The sequence below is a fragment of the Hemiscyllium ocellatum genome, chromosome 42 (genome assembly GCF_020745735.1).
Source record: "Hemiscyllium ocellatum isolate sHemOce1 chromosome 42, sHemOce1.pat.X.cur, whole genome shotgun sequence".
In the NCBI taxonomy this organism is placed as follows: Eukaryota; Metazoa; Chordata; class Chondrichthyes; order Orectolobiformes; family Hemiscylliidae; genus Hemiscyllium; species Hemiscyllium ocellatum.
In genome coordinates, this window is record NC_083442.1 from 5,941,132 (window position 1) to 5,951,905 (window position 10,774).

Consider the following 10,774-nt stretch of genomic DNA (forward strand, 5'->3'; position numbering starts at 1 on the left):
AGGGAATCCTGAGAGACAGGATGTGCATGTATTTGGAAAGGCAAGGACTGATTATGGATAGTCAACATGGCTTTGTGCATGGGAAGTCATGTCTCACAAACTTGATTGAGTTTTTTGAAGAAGTAACAAAGAAGATTGATGAGGGTAGAGCAGTAGATGTGATCTATATGGACTTCAGTAAGGCGTTCGACAAGGTTCCCTATGGGAGACTGATTAGGTTAGATCTCATGGAATACAGGGAGATATAGCCATTTGGATACAGAACTGGCTCAAAAGCAGAAGACAGAGGGTGGTGGTGGAGGGTTGTTTTTCAGAGTGGAGGCCTGTGATCAGTGGAGTGCCACAGTATCGCTGCTGGGTCCTCTACTTTTTGTCATTTACATAAATGATTTGTATGCGAGCATAAGAGGTACAGTTAGTAAGTTTGCAGATGACACCAAAATTGGAGGTGCAGTGGACAGCAAACAGGGTTACCTCAGATTACAACAGGATCTGGACCAGATGGGCCAAAGGGCTGAGAAGTGGCAGATGGAGTTTAATTCAGATAAATGCAAGGTGCTGCATTTTGGGAAAGCAAATCTTAGCAGGACTTTTACACTTTATGGTAAGTTCCTAGGAAGTGTTGCTGAACAAAGAGACCTTGGAGTGAAGGTTCATAGCTCCTTGAAAGTGGAGTCACAGTTAGATAGGATAGTGAAGAAGGCATTTGGTATACTTTCTTTTATTGGTCAAAGTATTGAGTACAGGAGTTGGGAGGTCATGTTGTGACTATACAGGACATTGGTTAGGCCACTGTTGGAATATTGTGTGCAGTTTTGGTCTCCTTCCTATCAGAAAGATGTTGCTAAACTTGAAAGGGTTCAGAAAAGATTTACAAGGATATTGCCAGGGTTGGAGGATCTCAGCTACAGGGAGAGGCTGAACAGGCTGGGGCTGTTTTCCCTGGAGCATTGGAGGCTGAGGGGTGACCCTATAGACGTTTACAAAATTATGAGGGGCATGGATAGGATAAATAGACAAAGTCTTTTCCCTGGGGTCAGGGAGTCCAGAACGAGAGGGCATAGGTTTAGGATGAGAGGGGAAAGATATAAAAGAGATATAACGGGCACCGTTTTCATACAGAGGGTGGTCCAGATATGGAATGAGCTGCCAGAGGAAGTGGTGTAGGCTGGTACAATTGCAACATTTAAGAGGCATTTGGATGGGTATATGAATAGGAAGTGTACGGAGGGATATGGGCCGGGTGCTGGCAGGTGGGACTAGATTGGGTTGGGATATCTGGTCGGCATGGAACTGAAGGCTCTGTTTCCATGCTGTACATCTCTAAGACTCTATGAATCTATGCCTGCACTGAGCATAGGAAGCGATTCACTTAGTCATGTGTACTCAGTGAGCACCAACACATTCACACCTTTTACCTGCTCCTGGTGTGGGAAGGGGTTCACTCAGTTCTCCAATGTCAGCAGCTATCATTTTGTTTACATCAATGAGAAAACATATAGATGCTCTGACTGTGAGAAGAGCTTTATGAGTAGCAATGATTTGATGAAACTCCAACAAACACATTGTGGGGAGAGGCCGTTCACCTGCACTATATGTCGCAATAGATTCAATTATTCATCCAAACATGTACACTCCAGTTAGGGGAGTCAGTTCAGCTAAGGTGGCTGTATTGTTGGTTTACAGAGCAGTGTGTTGCGAACAACATGGGTTCAATTCCCATTCCCAGTTTGAGATTACCATGAAGGACTCTCTTTCTCAAATTCTTCACTTGCCTGAGGTCTGGGCCCTCTGGTCAAATCATCATGAGTTGCTTCTCTCTGTAATGTTCTTGGGTCTTTTATTCATTGCAAAGGGTGATTTGTATTTCTAAATGTATTTTCACACATATTTCCGAATGTGATTCATAGCAACTGAAGTCCTTGTGAGGTACAGTCACTGATGAAAGAGACATAGCAGCTGTACATCTCTGCGGCTCTATTTAGGGCTCCACTTCCCTGCACCAATTCTCCCATTTACCAATGCTGCACAAACCCAGGAACTGCATCAAATCTCCCATTGAGTGTTATCCTGCCCAGGTCTCCCACTTGGAATTTAATGGCACCTGCATGAATTCTCCAATGATTGTTTCCCTGCATCAATTCCTACCATTTAGTTGTTCCCTGATACACATCTTCCACATACAGATGCCCTGCTGAATTGTTTTTCATTTAGTCATGCATTGAACTGAATCTCCAATTTACCGATGCTTGCAACATTTCTTCTTTTATTGATCCCCAGGCCCGTATTCCCCAATTTAGACACGCTCTGCTCCACTTTTCTAATATGTGAACACCCACACCAGTTTTCCAATACAATTGCACTGTACACCGTATCTCCCATTTATTGATTCCCACCAAACCGCACTTTTACTCATATCCTTGTACTAATTCTTCCATTTACTGATGCCCGAGCCCGATTCTACTATTGAAGGGTGCCCTACTCTAATTCTCCCATTTACTGTTGCCATTCACCAATTCTCTAATTTAGCTCCACTGTGCACCAGGTCACTCATTTACTGAGGCCCACCCCAATTCTTCAATTCAGTGTTGCTGAACACCATTTCCCCCAATCACTGATGTCCTGAACAAGTTCCCCATTTTGTGTTGCCTTACACCAATCCCCATACTGACTGATGACCTCGCCCAATTTAGGCGTGCCCTACTCTCAATCTCCCCAAAGGTAATGTCCTGCCCCAATTCTCCCATTTAGTGCAACACAGCATAACTCACCCATTTAATGCTGAACTGCACTAATTCACCCATGATCTGATGCCCTGTTGCAAATGCTCACACATCGATCAACCCTTTCCCAAATTTTCCATTTATTTGTTTCTGGCAATGAGTCTTCGATTTCGTGGAGAGCTGCCAAAATTCTTAAATTTAGGCATGGAGACGTTGCACTGAAGTGTCTGTTTCCGTGCTGTACATCTCTCAGGCTGTAATTCGTGCTCCACTTCCCTGCACCAATTCTTCCATTTACCAATCCTGCTCTAATTCAGGAATATCACCAACTCACCCATTGAGTGTTATCCTGCCTCAGTCCTCCCACTTAGACTTTGATGGCACCTGCATGAATTCTCCAATTATTGTTGCCCTGCATCAATTCCTTCCATTTAGTTGTTCCCTGAAACACTTCTTCCACGTACAGATGCCCTGCTGAAGTGTTTTCATTTAGTGATGCACTGAACTGAATCTCCAATTTACCAATGCTTGCAACATTTCTTTGTATTAATTCCCTGGCCCCTATTCCCCAACTTAGACATGCTGTGTTCGAATTTTCCAGTATATTGGCATTCCCACCAATTTTCTAATGTAACGGCACTGTGCACCAGACCTCCCATTTACTCACATCCCTGTACTAATTCTTCTATTGACTGATACTCTGTTATATTTCTCACATTTCTATAAGCCCTTGCCCAATTCTCCCATTAAGTAGTCCCATGCAATGATCGTCCAATTTCATGGAGCGCTGCCAGAGTTCTTAAATTGACGCATGGACAACTTGGACCGAAGGATCTGTTTCTATGTTGTAAATCTCGACGATTGTATGACCTACTGAACACGTAGATGTGAACAACATACAAGGTTCTGCCTTGTCCCTCTCAGGAACTCACTGTTTAACTAAGAAGCTGACCCACTGGATTAATATCTGTGTGCAGTGTTCATTAGCACAGGGCCAATCAGATTAGGGAGATCCCTTGGTGCCTTGCAGACTGCTGTGGGAGAAATGGGTTCTGGTTCCCTTCTCACAGATGCTGCCTGACCTGCTGAGGTTAGATTTCAGATCCCCAGGAACAGCAGGGATTTCCCTTTATGTATTTTCTTTTTCCTTACTCAGTGGGTCATTTGTGATGCTTAAGATCCCATATGTTTTCTATTTCCCCCTTCAGCAGATCTTGTCACAGTAAAAGACCTGTGCACATGAACACCAAGGCAACTCTATCCACGTTCACATTTCAAACTCTGTAGTTCGGTCGAGTTTGTCTCTTTTTAGCCTTTTATGCCAAACTCCATCACAGCGGACTTCAGTCTGTTCATTTCCCTCCACAACCTTCTGCTATTTCCTGGTGACATTATTATTCGCCTGTCTGTACAAACAATCCTGTTGGTCAGTATCATCCACAGGATCTTCTCCAAATCCAAGTTAGATGTCAAAGAAAATATTGAATGTCTTTTCTGTCTCGATAATAAATGACTGCCTGTATCATTCGTATATAGAGAACAACATGATTAAAATAGTCATCCTTGCAGTAAAAAAGCAAACTGGATTTCAATTCTGCTGGTTGCAAGTTGCAGTAATTTATGATCACTCAGCATTTTTCCGTCCAGGCACATTAATTCTCCATGGGGAGCTTGAGCCATTTATTACAATAGCTTCAGCTTTTATCCAGACTCTTATGTAATAATTTGTGAAACAGATTGGACGGCCTTACCTTCATTCATCTTTTATTTTATTCCATCACAGTTGTTGAATTTTAACTCCACACTGACTTTCCTTCTCCAGAGCCACCCTCTCCTGTTGGGTTTGTGTTGTTCTGCTCCAGGTATATTCCAAGTGTAAACAGCACCGGTGGCAAACTGACCCGCCTGTTGTCATCAGGAATAGGTTCTTGTTGTACTTCTGAGACTGGTGTCATATTGTCAAACTTGTATGTTGGGGCAGTAGAATTACCCTTTGGATAGAGAACTGGCTCGAAGGTAGAAGACAGAGAGTGGTGGGGGAGGGTTGCTTTTCAGACTGGAGGCCTGTGACCAGCGGTGTGCCACAAGGATCGGTGCTGGGCCCAATGTTGTTTTGTCATTTATATTTATGATTTGGATGTGACCAGAGGACGAATGGTTAGTAAGTTTGCAGATGACAGTAAAATTGGAGGTGTGGAGGACAGTGAAGATGGTTACCTCAGAAGACAAAGGGATCTTGTTCAGATGGGCCAATGGGCGGTGGAGTGGCAGGTGGAGATTAGATTAGATTAGATTAGACTTACAGTGTGGAAACAGGCCCTTCGGCCCAACAAGTCCACACCGACCCGCCGAAGCGCAACCCACCCATACCCCTACATTTACCCCTTACCTAACACTACGGGCAATTTAGCATGGCCAATTCACCTGACCCGCACATCTTTGGAATGTGGGAGGAAACCGGAGCACCCGGAGGAAACCCACGCAGACACGGGGAGAACGTGCAAACTCCACACAGTCTGTCGCCTGAGTCGGGAATTGAACCCGGGTCTCAGGCGCTGTGAGGCTGCAGTGCTAACCACTGTGCCACCGTGCCGCCCACTAATTTAGATAAATGTGGGGTGCTGCATTTTGGGAAGGTAAAAGAGAACAGGACTTATACACTGAATGACAAGGTATGAGGGATATTGCTGAACAAATAGACCTGGAGTGCAGCTTCATAGATCGTTGAATGTGGACGAACATTTTGATAGGAGAGTGAAGAAGGCGCGTGTCACTTTTGTCTTTATTGCTCAGTTAATGTTGTAAAGGAGTTGGGAGGTCATGTTGCGGTATTGGTTCGGCCACTTTTGGTATATAATGTGCAATTCTGGACTCCCTCCTGTAAGAAGGGTGTTGTAAAACTTTAAAGTGTTGAGAAAAAAATTACATCGAAGTTGACAAGGTTGGAGGGTTTGTGCTGGAGGGTAAGACTGCATAGGATGAGGCTATTATTCCTGGAACGTCAGTGGCTGAGGGGTAACCTTATAGAGGTTCGCAAAACCATGAAGGGCCTCAATAGGGTAAAAAGGCAAGGTGATTTCCCTGTGGTGGGGGAGTCCAGAAGCAGATGGCATCTGTTAAAGTTGAGAGGGGAAATATATAAGGAACATAAGAGGAACATTTTTCACACAGAGGGCACTGTGTGCATGAGCTGCCAAGGGAAGTAGTGGAAGCTGGTACAATTACAACATTTAAAAGGTATCTGGGTGGGTGTAGGAATTAAAAAGGGTTCAGAGGAACATGGGCCAGATTCTGACAAATAGGATGAGATATACATCGGATATCAGTTCGGCATGGATGTGTTGGACTGATTGATTGTTTCTGAGCTGATATTGCTCTGAGTGGGTTGAGCTCCAGATTGTAGATTTATGAAGCAGAAAATAAAGTATGGCACAGAGTTAGACCGAGAAATCCTGCTGATCTCATCAGCTTTATCCTGTTTTCCTCATCCTCATCCTTCAATCAATGCATTTTTCAGATCCTCATTCAGAATTCCTGAAGCTCTGTACCTGCCCTGGAACAATGTGTGGAAAGTCCTATTGCAGTCCACACGAGGTCCCTTTCCCACTGCCCTGCTCCCACGGCCTGCAATGCTGCAGACTGAGCAGACAACCCGAAGCACAATGATGAGCTCCTTCCGGCCTACGGCCCTCCTTCTCACTGAATGAAGACAATCACCAGAAGCAGAACCCATCTCTTGTTTGAGCCTTGAATACCTGACTCTGTCTCACTGAGTGAAGATTGGACTCAGAAACAGAAATGAAATAAACTTCCTATCTGCATTGTGTCACTCTTTAAGATCCCCGTGTGTCTGAGTTCAGGTCATTTGATTGGAGACTGTGGATAGTGGGTCCCCAGTGAAATGGAAAGAATGGTGGAGGAGCTCACTGAGGGACATCTCTCAGAGTGAGAGTCAGAAAGATGCTATTCCACACTGGAAGGGTTTAAGGTGAATTAATGGCTCAGAAAAATGTTATACGGATATTTGTAAAACTTAGGAACTCTGATTGTTTTGTGGCTGGAGTTTATTTTATCCTTGTGTAGATTTGACACATTAATCCTCCCTTCCCAACACTACACAGAAGCTGTTGGGACTGTTCAGTGTTTCCAGCGGCTTTTGTAATTATTTCAGGTTCCTGACGGGAGCAGTCTCTCACTTTTCGAACAAAACAAACCCATCCTTGTGCTGCAACCAATATTTCAATAAGAAATGGCAAGCAGCAGAGGGAAAAGCTTCCGAGTTGCCGAGCAATGCTGCCCGGTTCCACACTGCAATTCACAGAAACCATTGCCAGGAAAAGCAAGGAGCAATCCGACAGATCTGTTTTACCACAGAATGAAAGATTTGTTTCCTCGATTTATCCCGGTGCCTTCTCAGTCGGTTCCCTCAACTCAGCACCACCCTCCTAACCTGCAATCCTCTTCCTGACCTCTCCGCCCCCACCCCACTCCGGCCTATCACCCTCACCTTGACCTCCTTCCACCTATCCCACCTCCATCGCCCCTCCCCCTAGTCCCTCCTCCCTACCTTTTATCTTAGCCTGCTTGGCTCTCTCTCTTATTCCTGATGAAGGGCTTATGCTCGAAACGTCGAATTCTCTATTCCTGAGATGCTGCCTGGCCTGCTGTGCATTGACCAGCAGCACATTTGCAGCAGGGATTTTAACTTACCAGACATAGGCTTTGACTGCCATAGTGTTAAGGGTTTAGATGGAGAGGAATTTGTTAAGTGTGCACAAGAACATTTTCTGATTCAGTCTGTGGATGAACCTCCTAGATAGAGAAGGTGCAAATCTTGACCTACTCTTGGGAAATAAGGCAGGGCAGGTGACTGAGGTGTCAGTGAGGGAGCACTTTGGGGCTAGCGACCATAATTCTATTAGATTTAAAATAGTGACGGAAAAGAGTAGACCAGATCTAAAAGTTGAAGTTCTAAATTGGATAAAGACCAATCTTGACGGTATTAGGCAAGAATTTTCAAAAGCTGATTGGGGGGATGTTCACAGGTCAAGGAATGGCTAGAAAATGGGAAGCCTTCAGAAGTGAGATAATAAGATCCAGGGAAAGTATATTCCTGTTAGGGTGAAAGAAAAGGTTGGTAGGTGTAGGGAATGTTGGATTACTAAAGAAATTGAAGGTTTGGTTAAGAAAAAGAAGGAAGCATATGTAGGGTATAGACAGGATTGATAGAGTGAATCCTTAGAAGAGTATAAAGGCAGTAGGAGTATACTTAAGAGGATAATCAGGAGGACAAAAAGGGGACATGAGGTAGCTTTGGCAAATAGAATTAAGGAGAATCCAAAAGATGTTTACAAATACTTTAAGGACAAAAGGGAACTAGGGAGAGAATAAGGCCCCTCAAAGATCAACAAGGCGGCCTTTGTGTGAAGCCACAGAAAATGGGGGAGATACGAAACATATATTTTGCATCAGTGTTTACTGTGTAAAAGGATATGGAAGATATAGACTGTAGGGAAATAGATGGTGACACCTTGAAAAATGTCTATATTAGAGAGGAGGAAGTGTCTTGAAATGCATAAAGGTCAATAAATCCCTAGGAGCTGATTGGGTGTACCCTAGAACTCAGTGGGAAGCTAGAGAAATGATTGCTGAGCCTCTTGCTGAGATATTTGGATGATCGATAGTCACAGGTGAGGTGCCAGAAGACTGGAGGTTGACAAACGTGGTGCCACTGTTTAAGAAAGGTGGTAAGGACAAGCTAGGAAACTATAGACCAGTGAGCCTGACGTCAGTGGTGGGCAAGTTGTTGGAGAGAAGCCTGAGGGACAGGTTGTACATGTATTTGGAAAGGCAAGGACTTATTAGGGATAGTCAACATGGCTTTGTGTGTGGAAAATCATGTCTCACAAACTTGATTGAGTTTTTTGAAGAAGTAACAAAGAGGATTGATGAGGGTAGAGCAGTAGATGTGATCTAAATCAAGTCATTAAGGCCTTCAACATGGTTCCATATGGGATACTGTTTAGCAAGGTTATATCTCATGGAATATAGGGACAACTAGCCATTTGGATACAGAACTGGCTCAAAGGTAGAAGATAGAGGGTGGTGGTGGAGGTGTGCTTTTCAGACTGGAGACCTGTGACCAGTGGAGTGCGACTAGCATCGGTGCTGGGTCCTCTACTTTTGTCATTTACATAAATGATGCGAGCATAACAGGTACAGTTGGTAAGTTTTCAGATGACACCAAAATGTGAGGTGTTGTGGACAGCAAAGACGGTTACCTCAGAGTACAACAGAATCTGGATCAGATGGGCCGATGGGCTGAGAAGTGGCAGATGGAGTTTAATTCAGATAAATGTGAGGTGCTGCATTTTGGGAAAACAAGTCTTAGCAGGACTTATCCACTTAATGGTAAGGTTCGAGGAAGTGTTGCTGAACAAAGACACCTTGTAGTTCAGGTTCATAGCTCCTTGAAAGTGGAGTCACAGGTAGATAGGATAGTGAAGAAGGTGTTTGGTATGCTTTCCTTTATTGTTCAGAGTATTGAATACAGGAGTTGGGAGGTTATGTTGCGGCTGAACAGGACATTGGTCAGGCCACAACATAATGGTTTGCAATTCTGGTCTCCTTCCTATCGGAAAGATGTTGTGAAACTTGAAAGGGTTCAGAAAAGATTCGCAAGAATGTTGCCAGGCTTGGAAGTTTTGAGCTACAGGAAGAGGCTGAACAGGCTGGGGCTGTTTGCCCTGGACTATCAGAGGCAGAGGGGTGACCTGATGGAGGTTTACAAAATTATGTGGAGCATGGATAAGATAAATAGACAAAGTCTTTTCCCTAGGGTTAGGGAATCCAGAACTAGAAGGCATAGGTTTAGGGTGACAGGGGCAAGATATAAAAGAGACTGAAGGGACAAAGTTTTCACACAAAGGGTGGTACGTGTATGGAATGAGCTGCCAGAGGATGTGGTGGAGGCTGGTGCAATTTCAACATTTAAAAGGCATTTGGATGGGTATATGAATAGGAAGGGTTTGGAGGGATATGGGCCGGGTGCTGGCAGGTGGGAGTAGATTGGGTTGGGATATCTGGTCGGCATGGACACGTTGGACCGAAGGGTTTGTTTCCATACTGTATGTGTCTATGACTCTATGACTTAATCAGTAACCACCGACAGTTGGATGCATTTCGAGTGAGAACAAATCGGTGAGCACTGACATTTTAAAAGCTTTTGGGACAGTTCCAATCAGTAACCATCCACACTTAGAAAAATTATGGTCAGTACAAATCAGTAACCAGTGATTCATGGGAAAAAATTCTGGTCGAAACACTGACTCTTCGACAGACTTTGGGGCAGTGCAAATCAGTAACCACTGACAGTTTGAAACATTTCCAGTCAGTACAAATCAGGAACCAGTAACAGTAAGAAAAACTCCGGGTCAGTGCAAATCAATAACCATCCATTCGAAGAAAAATTTGGGTTCAGTACAAATCAGTAACCGCAGACATTTGGAAAAAATTTGTGGCAGTGCAAATCAGTAACTACTGACAGTTGGATGAAGTTTGAGTGAGTACAACTCAGTAACCGTGGACACTTTGATAAATATCTAGTCAGTGAAAATCAGTAACTACCGATAATTCGAGAAATTAAGGTTCAGTTCAAATTGGTGAGCATTGACATTTCAAAAGATTTCGGGTCAGTACAAATTAGTCACCATCCACACTTCAACAAACTGAGGGTCAGTTACGAATCAGTAACCACCGACAGATGGAAAAATTTAGGGTCAATCCAAATCAGTAAGCACTAACACTTTGAAAAATATTGGGGGAGTACAAATCAGTAACCACCGGTAGAAAATTACAGGTCAGTACAAATCGGTAAGCACTGACGATTCAAAAGAACTTGGGACAGTGCAAATCAGTCACCATCTGCGGTGAGCAAAACTTGTGTTCAGTAAAAATCAGTCACCACCGACACTGAGAAAATGTTCGGGTCAGTGCAAGTCAGTAAATACTAGTACATGGAAAATAATTCTCGTCGTTGCAAATCACTGACA

The 10,774-nt window shown here is 43.9% G+C and overlaps 1 long non-coding RNA gene across 1 annotated transcript in view; it reads left to right on the forward strand.

Annotated features, from left to right (window-relative positions):
- Positions 1 to 6,322, forward strand: part of LOC132834828 (uncharacterized) — a 70,765-nt gene extending 64,443 nt beyond the window's left edge. The window contains exon 4 of the long non-coding RNA XR_009647250.1: positions 6,241 to 6,322. This is a non-coding gene — a long non-coding RNA (uncharacterized LOC132834828). The remainder of the gene's footprint in view (positions 1 to 6,240) is intronic.
- Positions 6,323 to 10,774: the final 4,452 nt, after the last annotated feature.